Genomic DNA, 18,756 nt, shown 5'->3' with positions numbered 1-18,756 from the left:
CTCTGTTTTTAAGTCACACTAGGATTACAAACCAATACAATGAGTGAACCTAAAATATGACATATTATTTAAACACAGGCACAAACAAAAGCAGAAAGCTAGCCTAATTCATACCAGAAAGTATCAAAAACAGACATTCTGGTAAGTATCTAGCTAGTCTGACAGTCTCAAAGCAGTAACTTCGAATTAGTATGGAGAAATTACAATGTTGGTGGTGTATGAATACCTCCGGGTGGAACTGGCACAGGATGTCATGTACACTAGGAAGAGGTGCCTCTGAAGTTTGTCGGTTTATTGCATCATAACAGGGTTCCACCTCCAGGACTCATATTTTCCCAGTTTATTTTGTTATTCTTTTCAAGACAAAGCTTTCTCTGTCCTTTCATCAACAAACAAATAAATGCTACTGTTCTTGTCATTTCCTGATAGCTTGCTTTTTGGGGGGGGGGGTGTGGGGGAGAGGAGAGGAGGGACACTAAGGCTTTTTTTTGTGGGGGGGGGGGAAACAGCACCAACTTTCTAACTGATGAAGAAGTGGAGGGAAATTGAAACGGTAGAGTGAAGAATCAGTCGGGCACACAGGCAATCCCTTCCCTAAACACAATGATACTCCATTTAGAAGTAGCACCTCCAGCAAAAGCAGCCCTACACAGCACTGCGCCCGCCTGCCCATCACATCTTCCCTACCAGTTCCTTCCTGAAAATCTGAAATCTACACAAACCCCCCGGCCACAGCTCCAGAAGAGGCCCACTGTTCTTGCTCCTTTTCCTGGGACAGCAGACCAAGTCCTCTTTGGGTCCTTACTACTCAGAAGCAAAATACATTTTGTTTGAGGCATTCATGAAGGAAAATGATAATGGTTTCGTAATCTGAGGTGAATTCAAGTCTGTGGGTTTGGAGGGAGGGTGGTATAAGAAGACATAATTACTGGATGATTCTCAGAAAGTATGTTTATTCTTGCACAGGGTCTAGTTTTAGTCAACAGAATTGAGGATAAGCCTTTTTCCTGACGTTTACATAGCTGAAAAAGTATAAATTATGGAAGGAATAAAAAGCATTGCCCCAAGCTCTTCCCTTTCTTTTCCTTCTCTTCACCTTTGTCAGTTCTCAAAAACCAAACTACTTATAAGCTGAAAATGACTGAGATTTTGTATAGCACTCCAGAGTTAGGATAAAAATCATACAGTTGGAAAAAAAAACCCATATTATTGAAACTCATGCTCTTTCCCAAGGGTGTAGATCACAGGAGGCAGCTGGTTCCTAGTAGATAATGTGAACATTAGAACCTGCACATACAATACTTAAAAAATCTACAGTTCCCTAAATATTTAGAATACATAAAGAACCCTTAAAACTTAACAACAAAAAACCAAATAACCTCATTAAAAAATGGGCAAGGGACTTGAACTGACATTTCTCCAAAGAAGATATACAAACAACAACAAGCATATAAAAAGATGCTCAGGCTTCCCTGGTGGCACAGTGGTTAAGAATCTGCCTGCCAATGCAGGGGTCACGGGTTCAAGCCCTGGTCCGGGAAGATCCCACATGCTGTGGAGCAACTAAGCCCATGCGCCACAGCTACTCAGCCTGCGCTCTAGAGCCTGTGAGCCACAACTACTGAGCCCATGTGCCACAACTACTGAAGCCCACGCGCCTAGAGCCTGAGCTCCGCAACAAGAGAAGCCACTGCAATGAGAAGCCAGAGCACCACAATGAAGAGTAGCCCCGCTCGCCACAACTAGAGAAAGCCCACACACAGCAAAAAAGACCCAATGCAGCCAAAAATAAATAAATACAATAAATTAAAAAAAAAAAAAAGATGCTCAATATCACTAATTGTTAGAAAAATGCAAATCAAAACTATATCATCTTACATCCATCAGGATGGCTGCTATAAAAAAAAAAACAGAAAACAACAAGTTATTAGCTAGGTTGTGGAGAAAATGGAACCCTTGGGCACTGTTGGTGGGAATGTAAAAGGGTGTAGCTGCTATGGAAAACAGTATGGCAATTCCTCAAAAAATTAAAAATAGAATTACCATATGATCTACCAATACCGCTTTTGGATATATATACAAAAGAATTGAAAGCAGGGTCTCAAAGAGGTATTTGGACACCCATGTTCACAGCAGCTTTAGTGACAAAGGCCAAAGGTGGAAGCAATCCAAATGTCATCCACAGATGAATGGATAAAGAAAATGTGGTCTGTACATATAATGGAAAAGTGGTCTGTACATATACATTCAGCCTCAAAAAGGAAGGAAATTCTGACACATGCTATACCATGGATGAACCCTGAGGACATTATGCAAAGTGAAGTAAAGCAGTCACAAGAAGACAAATACTGTATGCTTCCACTTATATGAAGTACCTAGAGTAGTCAATCTCATAGAAACAGAAAGTAGAATGTGGTTGCCAGGGGCTGGGGGAGGGGAAATGGAGAGTTGTTGTTTCATGGCTATAGAGTTTCCATTTCACAAAATGAAAAAGTTCTGGAGATGAGTTGTACAACAATGTGAATATATTTAACGCTACTGAACTACACATTTAATAGTTAAGATGGTAAATTTTATGTGTGTTTTACCACAGTTGGAAAAACCCAAATCTATGGCTCCCAGTATGCTAGTGTTGATAATAATACCTCAGACACACCCAGGAACTTCTCTCTGAGAGGCCCAGAGAGCTGGCCTACAGACTTGCTGATGCCAACTCAAAACGACGGCCGAGGATAAATTCAACTATATGGTTGCACTCATCAGAGTTTTATTTTTTATTTTCTTTTTCTCCACTAACATGAATATTTTGAATATCTCACCATTTCACTCCTCTGAAACTCAGGCAACCCAAACATCTGTGGATGCTGATTCTGAAGTGCTACTCTGCATTATCTGGGATTCTGGGGAAAAGAGGCCTGCCTAAATGTCAGGGTCCAGGAGAGGAGGGATATGTGAAGTCAACCCCCTTCCTCTTCTTATTTAGAGAATTCAGTAACATGCCCATGCAGTCCCTCCCCATGAAATTCAGCATCTTTTCTCCAGATAAAAGATGACCACTTCTCTCTTTCTACTTTTGACCTTCACACTGAACTGGCAGTACTTCCTGTCTAAGAATTACACATGAGATTAATATTCCAGGTGTTCTCCACCATCCAACACGATCTACCACCTTCTTGCCATTCTGAGTTCTCTTCTTTTTGTCTTTTTCTTTTTCCGAAACCACCTCCAGATTTGGGGATCAGAGGCGCTGCATAATAATGACACTTTATAAACCTTGTCTTGCATCTCAGACACAAAGGAGCACAGTAAAGGTAGAAAGCTGGAGAAATGGCTGGGGAGAGAACAGATTCCCCCAGGAGAAAGGGAAACAGCTTTTGGAAGGATGCACTCCAAGAAAAAAGATGTCAGGTCCATCTGGAAAGTATTTAACAAAATAAAAAGCCCTTTTCTGCTACGAGCAGCAGATTAGCAGAATACAAAACTCCCTGAACAACAAACCTCTAGGACCAATTAAAAACCAAAACAAAACCGAAAGAAGAGCTCCTTCTAGGGATGTCCAGCCACGGCTAAGCTGTAAGCCTCTTTCTGGTGCTCAGGAGAGCTCCTGGTGCCATGTGCAAGAGACCTGTCCACGGCAGTGCTCCTCCATGTGTCTCCTCCAGGCATTTATTTGTGCAAAGGGCTCCAAACATCAAATAGAGTCCAATCTCCCCTCCAGCTCCCACCCCCAGTGGAAACGTGGGCTGCCTCAGTCAGAGCTAGGGCAGGGTTTCTGCAACCACTTGGGCTGAGAGATCTCCAACTTAGAATCCTCCCATAGTCTGTCAGCTTCCTCTCCATCTTCTTGCATAACATGGTAGCAAAACACGAAAAAAATGTGGCAATCTGAGGACATCAACAATGATTTTTTTTCTCTTGCCTCACAGTTTTGGTTATTTTGCAGTACTGGGACATAAACAACACATGGGTCCACTAACCCCTCACCCCGTTGTCGTTCTGTTTTTCAGCACAGACACTTTGTAGTACACTTTGGAATGAAGAGAAGGAAACAAGAAGCTCCCAAACCTGGGGTCTTCTCTGCCTTTCTCTCCCTGCCTCTGTTAACACGTGAACAGCCACAGAAGAAGGCTCGTTCGTTTTCAAACGGCCCAGAAAAAAGCTCGGCAATCTCTCTGGCTAACCTGTTTTAGTGCTTAATGATAGTCCAAGAAGGTAGTAACTTCCTTCCTCTCACTCAGATTTGAGACATTTTCCTTTGTCATACAGGTCTGCAAGCGGCAGGCCGTTGTGTAAGAGCCTTTTACTGAAGTTCTGTATTAAACTGTCCCTCAAGGACCACAGGATGAATAATCTTGGGCCCTTTAGCTGTTTCTGGGCTCTAATTTCCAATGCTTTAACCATCTCTTGGGCTCTTCTCTAGACTCCTCAAATCTTCCTTTCTAGAGGAAGCACAAGCTGAAGACACAAAGCTCTAGTGACAGACCTCATGGCTTCTATACACCCTGCACATAACAGCCCCAGGCTATGCTCTGAAACCCTGGGGCAGGGGGAGGCAGGGGACTTCCTCATCCCACATTCAAACTGCCCACACCCCTCTACTCCCATTTTCTGTTAATAAAAAGAAGGAAAATTGCAAAAAAAAAAAAAAAAAAAAAACAAAAAAAGAACACGGAAAGGAAGAAGGCAGAAAAAAATGTATAAAAGAAAAGGGAACTTAAGAATTTATATATAATGATACAAGAAATTATTTTAACAGGAAATACAAGCCAAAAGATTCGTTCTGCCAGGCAAAAAGTGCATAAAAACAACAAACTTTTGCATGCCGCCTTGCAGCGAGTTTGTCCACACATTATTGCTGCATTTTCTACCGCCCTTTGAACACCCGGCATCTGCCTGCAAACACAAAATGATGTGTCCCAGTTTATGCTAATAGGGAAACTCAAGGAGAGGCTTAGCTGGATTCCATGAAATAAGTCATTTAACGACCATCTGAAGGTTTGTTTTTTAGGGTACAGAAGTTCTGAATAGGGAAGCAGGAGGTTCTGAGAATTTCATTTTCATAATAATGGCTTGCTGCTTGTTCCTCTAATAACGTGTGGCTACCAGCTACGTCCTGGCTCTTATATTCAAAGCCGGAGCAATTTCTTCACATTGCAAAGAATTAAAGATGGTTTAAGGAAAGAGAACCAGTTAGGTATTTTAGAATGGCTATGAAAGATTTTTCAGGGGAAGAAAAAAAAGGCACTAACCTGTGTTGTTTTAATCCGCTGAAATGACCCAGGTTCTCAAGTTCCCCCTCTGTCTTCTGGCCAGCTTCCTGTAAGTGTTGCATGTGACATTATACTTCCTCACTGCACCTTCTCTGACTCGTTCAAGGAGCGGTCAGAGGCATGTGATAAGACCATCTCCCTGCCTGCTTCACGCTGGGGTAATCCTGTGTCTGAAGAAATGCTGTGTCCTCGCAGGGGTCCCCAGCTGGCTTCAGGCATCCCTAGGGCTCAGGTAAAGAGGAGAGAAGCAAAGGGGGTGGGGGGCAGGGGACAGTAGTATCCGGGCTCCTGGCTCTTCTGACTCCACAAGGAGGGAGGGGGAGAAAGGGAGAGACAGAGACTTTTGGGCCCCAGGGCTGCCCATCTTGGGGTAGGGGCGGCTGAGCTCACTGGGGCTTAGGTGCTGTCCTACCACCAGGACAGGCCTTGGTGCTACTGCCCTGGGAACTGCTGAGGAAGGGCGGCCGTGGTGCTGCACCCAGGCTGTCCCCAGGATCCTCTCTGGAGGACACCAGCCCTGAGGAGCATACCCAGGGCCTGGCTCGTGGTTCTGCACCCTGCAGAGACATGGGCCACTCACCCTGGGTTTCCGGGGACAGTCTCAAGTTCACATCCAGTCTAGCTAGTCCTGCTGACGGACTGTGTGCCCTAATTCTGGGCTCAGCAAACAAAGCCACAGTACTCCCTGCCTCCCAGGGCTAAATAACTGGCACACACTTCCCCCCTGCTGGTCTCCAAAATATGCCAGCCTTTTGGTTTCCCCTGAAAGGGCTGACTTTGTCTTCCTGTGGGATGCTGGGGGGGTTCCTGGAGGCACGTGAGCCCTGGCCATGGGGGACCCTGATGCTGGCCTGGCAAGAGCACCTGGGAGAGGCCTGGAGCGGGGAGGTCTGGAGCAGAGCTGAGGCAGGACCAAGCAAGAAGCCCCGGGCTGCCATTCTAGCTTACTTGTTCCTGTGGTCAGTACCCGCCTCTTTCCTTTTATAATTCCTCTAGCTCTCTGGAGGTCCAACACACTGGAATTTGTGGATGTAGGAAGTGGTATGTGGGAGTAAAACGATGTCCTGGACAGAGGGGAATATTCTGCAATTTGTGCAACTTGACCCAGTGCAGAAACCCCAAAGTTGTTTCTATTTGGCTACGCTGGCGCAATTCTTTTTTAAAAAAATGCTTTTAAAGGCATTTTTAAGTTGTTTTTTAGGAAGGTAACCGTAGACAAGCTCACTGTTCCAAGTCTTGAAAATATTACCCTATAATTCCCTCAAAGAAGTTTTCCATGTGAGAATACCGAGTAAGGGAACGAACCCTGGGAGTCAGAACTTTGGAGAACACTAAAACTCTGAAGTCTCACCACATGATTGCATTTCTGGCTTTGAAAACATGCATAACTGTTTTTACCATTTTGACAGTTGATGGCTGGTTTTCTGATTGAACTGTACAGTTAGATTAGCCAGTTGAGTGAGTCAAGATGGCTGAAAGCACGGCATTCGCTTTAAAATAGGAATAATGGTAAAACTTTGCCATCTTGGAAAAACAAAATACTCCATCGATGATAAATAATAATGAGTCCATTTAAATTTATTTAGAAGTGTCACATTCTGGGCTAAGCTGCCAGTTCCATTTTTTTTCAACTAAGCAGTTACATATGTTCTGCTTCAGCCATGCTCTGTGTGGAATTTTTAAAGGTCTCAACAAAATGCCTTATAACTTCCTTTTAAACTCTAGAATCTGGCCTCCTGTCCATGAATTTTTTTTTTTTTCTGTTTAGGCATTACAAGAATTTTAATAGACTTTATCTTTTAGAACAGTTGTAGTTATAGAAAAATCAAGAAGATAGTAGGGTTCCCACACATTCTGTATCCAATCTCCCCACTATTAAAATCTTACATTTAATATGATAAATAACAATTAAGAAACCCAATATTGACACATTATTATCAACTAAAGGCCATAGGTTATTTAGATTTCCTTAATTTTTTTCCCCAATGTCCTGCATCTGTTCCAGGATCCCATCCAGGACACCATATTACGTTTAGTCATCAAGTCTCCTTAGACTCCTCTTGGCTGTGACAGTTTCTCAGACTTTCCCTGGTTTTGATGACCAGTTCTGAGAAGTACTGGTTAGGTATTTTGTAGAATGTCCCACAATTGGGATCTGTCTGTTGTCTTTCTCATGATACTGGGGTGATGTGTTGTTTGGAGGAAGACCACAGAGGTAAACCGCCATTTTAATCACATCAGATCAAGCAAATATACTATCAACATAATTTAATACTGTTGATGTTGGCCTTGATCACCCGAGGTAGTGTTTGTCAGGTTTCTCCACTGGAAGGTTGCTCCTCACCCCCTTCCATACCATACACTTCGGAAGGAAAAGCTTGAGGGTGGAGTATCTATACAAATTATTTTGAATTCTTCTGCACGGAAGATTTATCTCTTCTCCCCATTCAACAATTTTTTCAACCATTTATTTATATCAGTATGGCCTCATAGGTATTCATTTTATACTTTGGGTTGTAATTCAACACTATTTTACTAATTTTGTCGCTCAAATTGTTCTACCTTTGACTGGTGAGAGCTCTTTCAGTTGGCTCCTGTGCTCCTTCGACATTCTCCCACCAATATTTTGTTTCTTGGTTTTTGTTTTTGAGCATTTCATTATTTTCTGGCACTAAAATATGCTCCACACTTATCACGTATAGTACCGCCCCAACTGTCCATTACTTATTTTGTCTTGACAGGAGAATAAAAGAAAATAAATCTATGGGTCTGAGAAAACTTAAATTTGCCTTCAATTGTCATTAGTTCTGCCCCATGTATTAGTAAACATTTTAAAAATTGTTTTTATAAAATTAGTCCTATCCTCTACCAGCAAGAAAACACCAAAACATCAACTGAGTGAAATTCTGCATTTCCTTAATTCCAAGATGCATGTTTGTGTTGATAGTGCTTTTTTCCTTCATATTCTAACATTTCTGGAACCAAAGTATACATTTAATACCATGTCCTTGCCCCCGCCTCCTCACCTGTCATAAATTTGATGGTACACCTTACAGCTGATGGTGTCTTGGGAATGGAGGAAGTAGAGCAGTCGATTAGTTCTTGTTTGGACCATAGACATCACTTAACTACTTTCACTGATATTTTTCCCCCACTGAACAAATATTTTGACTAAAGTGGTTTGATGTGTAGCATCTACAGATTTTTACCTACTCCCAGACACATTCTAACTTTACCTCAAACCACATATTCTCCTCAAGCATTAAGTTCTTTTCAATTTTTTATGGGTTACTATCTGATTCCTTTTATATTTACCATGTCACTTTTTCAAGATCTCAGAATCCGTCACCATGCCTGAGGAGCCTAATGCTGACACTAAATGGTTGCAAGAATGATGCCTCACTCTTACAGATGAGGACTAAAAGTGCTTACTGGTCAGAAGCAGATCAGGAAAGACTCCTTGGTCCCCCCCCCTTCCTACTTGGGGAAGCCGTCTGATTACATAATGGCAAAACTGGTCATTCCTTTCTCTATGGCCAGGAACTCATGAACTGCCGCTGCTTTGGGAGTGTCATGCTTTACAGATTTTTTTCTTTTAATGGACAGAGACTCGTTTACCTAATCACCATGGGCATATTTCAAGACAGTCACAGATAAAATGCCCAGAAAAATGCCTTTTCACCCAGGCAGATAGAACTTGGGTACTCTAAACATTATTATGTGTCCTACTCCTGTGTAAAATATACTAAGGTACTGACTGTGCCCTAACCATCTCACCAGCATCCAGAAGAGATTGGAAGAGATGCTACACTGACTTTTTTTGGCAGCCCTTACCACATGCACGGAGTTGTCCTTTGATATCTGCAGGGGATTGGTACCAGGACCACCACCCCGCCCCCGACACACACACCAAAATCCATGGATGCTCAAGTCCCTTACAGTCAGCCCTGTGTATCCGAGGTTCCACTTCGGTGGATACAGAGGGCCCAGTGTACTTTAATTCTCACAGCAACCCTTTGAGGTAGGTACTCTGATCCCCACTTCACAGATAAGTAGCCAAGTTAGAGGAGCTAAATAACCACCCAGAGGCCCTTGATAAGTTTGAAGCCAGAGACTCAGAGCTTCATGCTTCTCTTTGCTATAGATGGTTTACCATCTATAACTCACAAACGGGCACTTTATTGAATACAGTCTTGTTTTCTAATTATTTTTTGCACATGCTTTTCACCTCAGCCAAACCTAAGTGACAGTGAGGACAGGGACAGTGTCTTTTAGCCCATTAACTCAGCTTTCCAGCCTCATTCCAGCAGCTTTCCTGTTAACTCTGAACTTTTGCCTTACTGCCAATCAAATTTTTTTTCTTATTGGAAAAAATTCACAATTTTTCTCATAAAGGTAAATAATTTAACTTCATAATTTCCCTCCCCCTACTTTGTTGTTTAATTTTGTTTTTCATTTATTAGCTTCTTAAATTTTAAGCTTATTTTCTTTTCAGTTCTTTAAATAAAAGTCTTAACTTTTTATCTAACTATATTTTTAGTACAATCCCTATAATTCAGTGCACTGTATTTTCATTGTTAATTTTAAAATAGTCTATAGTTGCAGTAGTGATTTCCTTTTTGATCCAAGAATTATTTAAAAGGACCATATCTTAGTTTCCAAGTGCTTGGATGGAGGTAGGGGCAGGAGCCATCTTGTGTAACTTTCAATGCTATGTTATTGTTATATGTCTACTTTTTGGTTAGTTTAAGTTTCTTTGTGGTGTAGTATTTTATCAATTTTTGAAAATGATCCATGGTCTTTTAAAAAAACTGTGTATACTTCCTATTTGTTGGGTTAGGTTAATAATAATAACTATGTTATTCAAATCTTCTGTTCCTACTTAATTTTATTTACTTGATAAAATTCTGAAAGTATTTTGTTAAAGTCTCCCACTATGATTATGGAAAAGTTTATTTATGCTTTAAATTTTTAAATTTATTTATATTTTTATTTGCATTATTTTGCTTGTATTTTTAACAAATTTTACTTTAATTCAGTGCTAAATGTTCAGTACATAAAGTTTCATTGTTATTGAATCTTGTTTGATTTATATCTATTCTCTTATGTCTTGTTCAGTATTTCTTTTTACATTGAATCCCACACTTTTTAGAATTAATATTACTATCCCTATTTTTGTTTTGTTAGTTAGAATTCACCAACCTATCCCTTTATTTTCTGCCTTTCTGTGTAATTTTGGTATACAAAGGCTCCTAAAGACAGCATTTAGCTGGATTATCTTTTTAATCAATCTGAGAGTCACTGATTTTAATACAGGAATTTAACCTAGTCACATTTATTGTTATATGTTTATCTTATGCTTGCTATTTTATCATATGGTTTTCTTCTTACTTTTTTTCCCTCTTTTCTTGACCTTTGCTGATAGACTATGGTTTTTATTATTGTAGCACCCCTAGCTCTGTGTGTGTGTTTTAATATCTAATGGTTTAGAAATCCTACCTATACTTTTTTCTAAAGATCAAATACATGTGACCTTTCTTGGTGAACATCAGAGAACTGCATAGTAGGACCCTGTTAATTGGTAAGGTCAGTCTATTGCTTTGGGAAATTTAATGGTAGATTCATGCTAATAACAATAATAGACTTTGTGTATATATGGGAATGACACTACATAGGTATTAGAAACCCTTCTAAAAGAGTATGTGACCAGGTCTCCATTCACTTCCCTTCCCCCTTCCTACAACAAGGACTGGCTACTATAGCTTTCACAAATCTTGTGGATGAGTGTGGGGTAGAGGGGCAGTGGTTGGGATATAGCCAGGAACATCTTAAGGAATGCTTCTGCAAATTCTGGACTCTGAGACATGCAAGCACTTTGGAGATCTGTAGAAGTACCTGTAGAAGGGAGGCTGTCAGGGTGAGTTTCCTGCTGCTTCACTTCCAGTCACTAGAAGTCATCATCAGCTGAGAAATCTAATCTAGAATTAGGTAAGAGTGCAACAGTAAGATCACAAGAATGTAAACATACCCTCTAAAGAGGTGAAGAATCCAAATGAGAAAATAAATGTTGCTAGACCTGCTTAGGAGGCTAGAATTCTGAGTTTCTTAATGTCTAGTTAAGAAAGCTCAGTAATCAACAAGAATCCACCCTTTTTTCCCCCTAAAAAGGAGGTGGTTTCCACTTTTTTAAAACTTTGATATAGGTGCAGGGGTGATGGAGAAAATTCTGGCCATAAAATACCTAAGCAGGTATTCTTTGTATGTGTTTCTATAAGTGCATGTGTTTGAATAAAGGTTAACATTAAAATTCCATATTTAATTTTTCATGGAGAATCCCAGTGGGAGGGAGGGAATAGGGATAAAGGTGAAGCAACTGTTTGAAGCCCTGCCATTAACTCTCAATTTACTGGACTGAGATCCTGGTTTGGATCACAAAGAAGAAGTGATTAAATACCTTAAAAGAGTGTTTCTGTTCTAACATATTTTAAAAATTAATTTAGCCGCATAAAATTTTATGAAGTAAATATTTTTTTAAGCATTCTCATAATACAAAAGGGGAGACTAAGGGATTCCAAGAGTTGAAGGGATTTGTTCAAACAAGTAAATAAGTGATAGAACTGGGATTTAAACCCAAAGCTTCTGACTACAAGTCCAGTGTCATTTCCAACATACACCAAAACTTCTGTCTCAGAGAAAGCTAAACCCATGCACACCACATATATGTTGTGCAGAGAGAAATTGCAGCAAGGCACACCCTTGGCAGTCAGTGCTTCACAATGTAGGTCAAACAGTCCAGCCGGACCCCAGAGCAATTGTTTCTACACTGACCCTCAGGGATTTGGGGAGCATTATGTCATGCCAAAGGCTTTCCTCATTAGCAATCATGCAAAAAGACACCATGCACCACATTTCTGAGCACTTGGAACAGCTAAAAAGAAGATGAAAGGTCAAGAAAGTTCTCTTGATGATGCACTGCACTCTGGTACATTTGATTATGCCACTGTAATGTAATCTAAACCAGAATCATCAAGCAGAGGCTCTGGCCAGCTGTCTTTAAAGCCAGAGCCCTACCTGACAGAGTCGTTCTTTGGCATACTAAAGGACCTGAAGCCAACAACCAAACTGGTCGTTTCCAATTTCACCCAGTTTAATTCCAAATAACTAGGCCCCTCACTCATCTTTGTTATTAATCAAAACATTGAAAGGATATGGCAAATTCCCTTGTTCAAAAAAAGACTGGCTAGGGGCACACAGAAAGCCTTGACATTTACCCAGGATGAGTTTTAAGAAGCCTCATAAACACAGAACTCCAGAGGTTGTAGACAGTATTGAGAACCAAGACCCTCTCACATATTTCTTGCTCCTTTCTTTTAGGCTGAATAGAGAAAAGAAGAATATAAGGCAATCTTACAATTCAGAGGTGAACCAAGGTTATTGGGAGAGATCATGAGTGGGTATTATGCAGATCTGTAGCCCTGATTCAGGATTTGTGTTTTTCTCACACATATACATAACACGGGACCAAGAGAACAGCTAATTAATTGCCTGTTTTCACAATCTTCCTACTCAGATGCATCCCTCCCTTTCACATTTAAGAGCACATAGAATAGGGTAGAATGGGTAAACAAGCTCAGGTCATTCCTAAAAGGAAGGATTCTGGAATCAAACTACCTGCGTTCAAATCCCAGATCCATCACTTACTAGTTGCAGTGAATTACGTTATTCTTTGGGTCCCAGTTTACTCATTTGTAACATGCAGGTAACCTTCTGAGTATTGAGTGTGATGCTGCATTCAAAGAGCTTAGCCAGTGCAGTGCATAAATGGTGGCCTCTGTTACTGTTAGTAGGTGGAAATTTTATTAGGAAAGTCTACATTAGAATTTCTTACAAGAAATGCAATCAGGGACTTCCCTGGTGGCACAGTGGTTAAGAATCCACCTGCCAGTGCAGGGGACACGAGTTCGAGCCCTGGTCCGGGAAGATCCCACATGCCACGGAGCAACTAAGCTTGTGTGCCACAACTACTGAAGCTCGCACGCCTAGAGCCCGTGCTCCACAACAAGACAAGCCACCGCGATGAGAAGCCCACGCACCTCAACGAAGAGTAGCCCCTGCTCACCGCAACTAGAGAAAGCCTGCATGCAGCAACGAAGACCCAATGCAGCCAAAAATAAATAAATAAATAAACAAACAAATTTATTAAAAAAGAAAAAGAAATGCAGAGTCAAGCAATGGGCTTTATTTCTGAGGGTGCTGGGTAAACAGGAAATAAAAGATATTCAGAAATCAGAGGCAGTGGAGCTACAGGTCCTCCAGTCATTCTAGAGAGGCACAGTCCATCCAGGAAGTAGAACAGGAAATCCATATGGATACTCTAACTTTGGAAGTGGTGTAGCATTTATGCTTCTAAATTTGGAAGAGATGGATGTATTTGTGTCTGATCAAAAAATTAGGAGGAAAATGGTTTGTGAATTATATCTCCATTAATTTTTTTTGAATGATGAAGGGTTTCATAGCCAGTGAAAAACTATGTGGATGAGAAAGACAGAGAGGTTTAGCAGTGGCCATGAGTGTAGGGAGAGGAACAGATGGCTACACAGAATTTTGGAGAAATTGTTTATGTGGTGCGAACTGTAACACCTTTAAGCCATGCCTTTTAGAAAACCTTAGATGAAAGAGATATATTACTCTTCAAGGCTTTCTGGCTTTCTGATGTTTTCTTTGAATGAGACTCCAAGCTGGATCTGGACCATGTGGGGTCTCTAGATTTATTCAGGTTATAATTAGAGTGTGGGTCATATCCAGCTGAGCAACATCAAACCCAACCACATGTGTTTATCACATATTTTCTGGATTATGATTTGGATTTTGAAGTGGCTGCAGACAGGCTGAATTACATGATTCTATAAATGAGGTAAACTTTCAAAAGATAAACATTTCTCAAGATTTTATTAATTACTCACAGTCATTCTGAATGAGTAACAATACATTTTATATATAATTACCTATTATTTTCTTTGCCTAGAAATAAAGTTGGTGCTCTGAGAGGTACCTAAAATAAAACAAGGTGCTATTTGCTAAATTACTGTTGCATATCTCTCAATGATATACTTACTGTACTGAAAGCAACATAGCAGCTACTAACTAACTTCCAAGGACAAACGTATGTACAAAAATGATCAAACATCTCTGCATCTAATAACATAAGTGTACTTATTGAAATATGTTTCCTGAACATTTTATATAAACTGCATTTTAACCTTAGGGGCACTGTGGATCATTAATAACACTGTTGGAAGTGTAGGCAGAATAGGAGTTAATGGAATATTATGATGAACTGCTTATGGTTTTTGTTTTAATAAATTATACTTCCCTTTTTACTGGAAAATGACCACCATGAATTGTAATATTCATCAAAATACGTTGACATTTTTAGTAACTAGACTTTATAGGTGTAAAGCTTTCCTAAGCAATAAGGAATATGCAGGGGGAAGATAAGTTGTAACAAGTAGTGTGCTACTAAATGTACAACTAAATGTATAAATTCAGGTTAAAAATAATTCATTTAGCTTGATTAAAGACAAGGATTTAGGGTTACAAAAACAAATAAAGCAAAGCAACACCAACACAACCCTGGGTTGTCATTAATGATAAACTGTCTTGCAATCCAATTTGCTATCCAAATTGTAAAGAAAAAAATCTAGGAACCCACGACCAAACTGTGCTAACGGTGCACAGACACATCTTAGGATTATGTTTCTCATTTGCGCAGTTGCAATAACAGGCATATTTTACTTACAGAAATCCAACTCTTTATGCTTGAAGGAAAAAGAGAGGAAAAACAATATACACAGTGACAGCCATCTCACTCACCATTCCGCGCAATGAGTGCGCCCCGAGTCTCCTGAGATGAGGGATATGAATCTGTGGTTGTCACGGGCATGCCACACTGGGTGTTATGCCAATCTTCAAAAACACATATTTTTCACATGCCAGGGCTCATAACTGGCAACCAGCTAGTTCATGTGGAGGTCAACCAAGGAAACAGTGATCAAGAGTAATTCCGAATAGAGGAAATTGCTACCTTAGCCACAACTGTAAACGTCACTGAACTGCACTGGACCAGATACTTCTTTATCTCAACGTGGTTCCCCATCCTGACAACGGCAGCTCAGAAACTCTGCTGCTGCAGTGACTCTAAGGCTCAGTTATAAACCACAGTTCCTTCTGGACAGTCCCTCCCTCACGTTCTCCTTATGCCAAGTTGATGAAGGAAAGATTTGAGACGGATTTTGAAAAACCAACAACAACCTTTTACTGTTGTCCTGTACCTGTGATAGTTTCATGTCTCTCGAAAGGAGACCAGAAGTTTGGAACATTATTGGCCCTTTTAAAGGAAAAGAGGAGGCATACCCAGAGGTGAGTGACTATCCTAACACATGGGAATGTGCTAATGACATGCTCCCCACCGCAGCCTGCTTTATCATCCCTTACAAAAAATCTGGAACAATATGTAGCGAAACAAAGAAATTACTTTCCATCTCTCAGTACATCTCTGAAGAGTGAAACTTAAGGCAATAAGCACCTCAAGAGAGAGGTGTCTGTCTCCTGTGATGCCTATCTTGGCCTTGGTCGAAGGTCAGCCCCTTCCTCCCTCCCTCCCTTCCTTCCTTCCTCTTAACCCTCCCAGTAGAGTCTCACCCCCTCACTCCACTGGACCAGTCATCCCCTAGACCACTCCTTACCAGTCCATCTGGAGGTTAGGGGAAAGAAAGGGGCTTGGCACCTTGCAGGTGTTTACTGAATGAATGCACGATCACTGCCTCCCCAAAACAAAGAACAGAGGAATTCCTCATTCTCAAATCCACAGTCCAGTTCACCAGTTTTATAAACGGTCCACTCTGTGTATGCACAAAGTATAAAAGCTTGAAAATGAAAAATGCTGATTCCAATTCTAAGTTAACCTGCCTAGTAATTTATAGATCTTAAGGTGAAACTGGATATAAAATTCCCTTTGTCCCTCCTTCTACAATCTCCTGTACTAGTGTTTCTTGGACCTTCTACTTTCACTGAATAATAATACCATCTCGACTGCTCTCCTTAGCAGTCAAAAAAAAAAAATGAAATCTCCTAGCTTTTCAGTTTTCTTTCTAGGATTAAACATAAACAGTACACCTCCTGACAATATTTTTAACAGAGTGGTATCCAAACAAGATAGAAAGTCTTTGACAAATACAAAGCAACCAATCTATCTTCAGTCATACCTGTGCTAGTGATCTTTGTTCTGGTTCAAGGTGCCCATGGGCTCTCTTCAGAAGGATGGGCAGTGAGAAATGGCCAAGCAGGTGCCTGCCATGAGGACTCACGTGTGATGGCCACACAAGCACACTTGAGACTAGCACTATGGTGAACTTAACGTGTCTAGAGACAGCCTGGTTTACTGGCATTGCATGTGCTGTGTATTTGCTACCCCTGATCTAGGAGTATGTGTTTTGACCCACAAGGAGCTGGCTTTCTCTGTTGCTGGCTGGGCTGAAAAGGCAGCGATTAGAAAAAATAAAGATTTCTCCACACAGCCTCTCAGCAGGGATCTGCCCTGTGATCTGCCATACCCTGATTTTCAAAATTCAGACTGAATTCAGACTGTTCATAAAAAGACCACTAAACTGGGCTTCCCTGGTGGCGCAGTGGTTGAGAGTCTGCCTGCCAATGCAGGGGACACGGGTTCGAGCCCTGGTCTGGGAGGATCCCACGTGCCGCGGAGCAACTGGGCCCGTGAGCCACAACTGCTGAGCCTGCGCGTCTGGAGCCTGTGCTCCGCAACCAGAGAGGCCGCAATAGTGAGAGGCCCGCGCACCGCGATGAAGAGTGGCCCCCGCTCACCGCAACTAGAGAAAGCCCTCGCACAGAAACGAAGACCCAACACAGCCAAAAATAAAATTAATTAAAAAAAAAAAAAAAAGACCACTAAACTAATTCCAAATGTAAGTACTAAGACTGTTACTACAGTTCAGCTGCTTCTGAAGCACAAGCTACCTCAGGCCCTAATAGCCTAATTTTCCTGTATATGCTCAGATTGCTTTGTAAATGCTCTTAATAGCACAAACTATTAGCATTATCCATTAACTTAAAATAATTATGACATTAAGTGTTTATATGTATTAACAATGTTTTTCTTTAAAAAAACAAAAAACAAACCCTAAGTCCTTTTTAATGCATTGCCTAATTCATCATCATTGAAGAAAGCTGTTATTTCTACTTCAGAGGTGGTGACACGGACTTACTGCTAAATGAAAAACAATAACATACTCCTCTGAGCAAGCTCTAAAATTGCAGAAGAGCTCGGTTTGCCACCTATTACTGGGTCTCAGTTCAATACATATCTATTAACTGATTAGCTCACTCTCCCATGTTTATCTTGTATGGAAAAAACCTAGCAATAATATGGTACATTTTGATGGGACCAGGTGGTTCTTACAGTCAAGATCTTATAAACACAATGATGTGATACTGTAACTACCCAAGCTATACAGCCAGCCCACCATGGTGGGTGAGTGCTCTAGTTATCTACTGCTGTGTAACAAATGAGCCCAAAACTCAGCTTTGTAAAACCACCATTTCATTATCCTCATGGATTCTGTGGGTCAGGAATTTAGAAAGATCATGATGGAGACAACTCGTCTCTGTTCCATAATATCTGTGGTCTTAGCTGGCATCATTGATAACTTGGGGGCAAGAAGGCTAGGGCTGGAGAATCCACTTCCTTGATGGTTTCTTCATTTATGTCTGATGCAAGGCTGGGAAGGCTAAAGGATGGGCTCACCAAGACTGTCCACCACAGCACTTACATCTAGTTAGACTTCTTACTTGGTGGCTCAAGTCTCCGTGTTCCCAGTGAACAAGGCAGAAGTATGGCCTTTTATGACCTAGCCTTGAAAGTCACATGGGGCCACTTCTGTCTTACTCTCTTAGTAAAAGAAGTACAATCCCCTTCCCCCACCAGAGTCAAAGGAAGGGGACACAGACCCACCTCTCAATGGGAGAAGTGTCAACATATTTGCAGCCATGATTTCAAATACCTAGAGTGAGCCTTCAGTTTCCCGTTGTCTGGCGCACCAACATTTGGAACTTGAACTTTTATTGATCAGCATTTGTGTTTTCAGAATATCAACCATAAGTGCCTGCAATTATATTTCTGGATAATCAGATTCTGAATTGCCAGGGATGCAATAAAATGCCTACATGGATGTTAGGAAAATATTAATTTGGAAGAACAACAAAGTATACAACTGGCAGATTTGTTGGCCTGTTTTGCCTTTAATTTTATCAAAATTATTCTGTTGGGAAAAAAATTTTTTTCCCTATTTCCACTAAGGCTATAGAGCAATCAGATGCCCCAAGCTAAATTAAAACACTTAAGGAAACTTAGGGGAAATCAATTTAACTTTATAGAACTAACTATTCAGCATGAGGTGGCAAATTCAAA

General features: G+C 40.9%; 1 protein-coding gene across 3 annotated transcripts in view; it reads right to left on the bottom strand.

Annotated features, from left to right (window-relative positions):
* The window catches only part of WIPF1 (WAS/WASL interacting protein family member 1), a 120,006-nt gene that overhangs the window by 71,024 nt on the left and 30,226 nt on the right, over window positions 1-18,756 (bottom strand). Inside the window, exons 2-3 of one of the 3 annotated variants that reach the window (XM_068544889.1) lie at window positions 11,166-11,248; window positions 5,250-5,317 (exon numbers count right to left, since the gene is read on the bottom strand). The exons of the other annotated variants lie outside the window; for them this stretch is intronic. The gene's annotated coding sequence lies outside the window, so the exon portion shown is untranslated. The remainder of the gene's footprint in view (window positions 1-5,249; window positions 5,318-11,165; window positions 11,249-18,756) is intronic. 3 annotated transcript variants of the gene reach the window in all.

Source organism: Eschrichtius robustus, chromosome 5 (assembly GCF_028021215.1).
Source record: "Eschrichtius robustus isolate mEscRob2 chromosome 5, mEscRob2.pri, whole genome shotgun sequence".
Classification (NCBI taxonomy): domain Eukaryota; kingdom Metazoa; phylum Chordata; class Mammalia; order Artiodactyla; family Eschrichtiidae; genus Eschrichtius; species Eschrichtius robustus.
The sequence above is the reverse complement of the archived record's forward strand: the minus strand, read 5'-3'. Positions and strand labels throughout refer to the sequence as shown.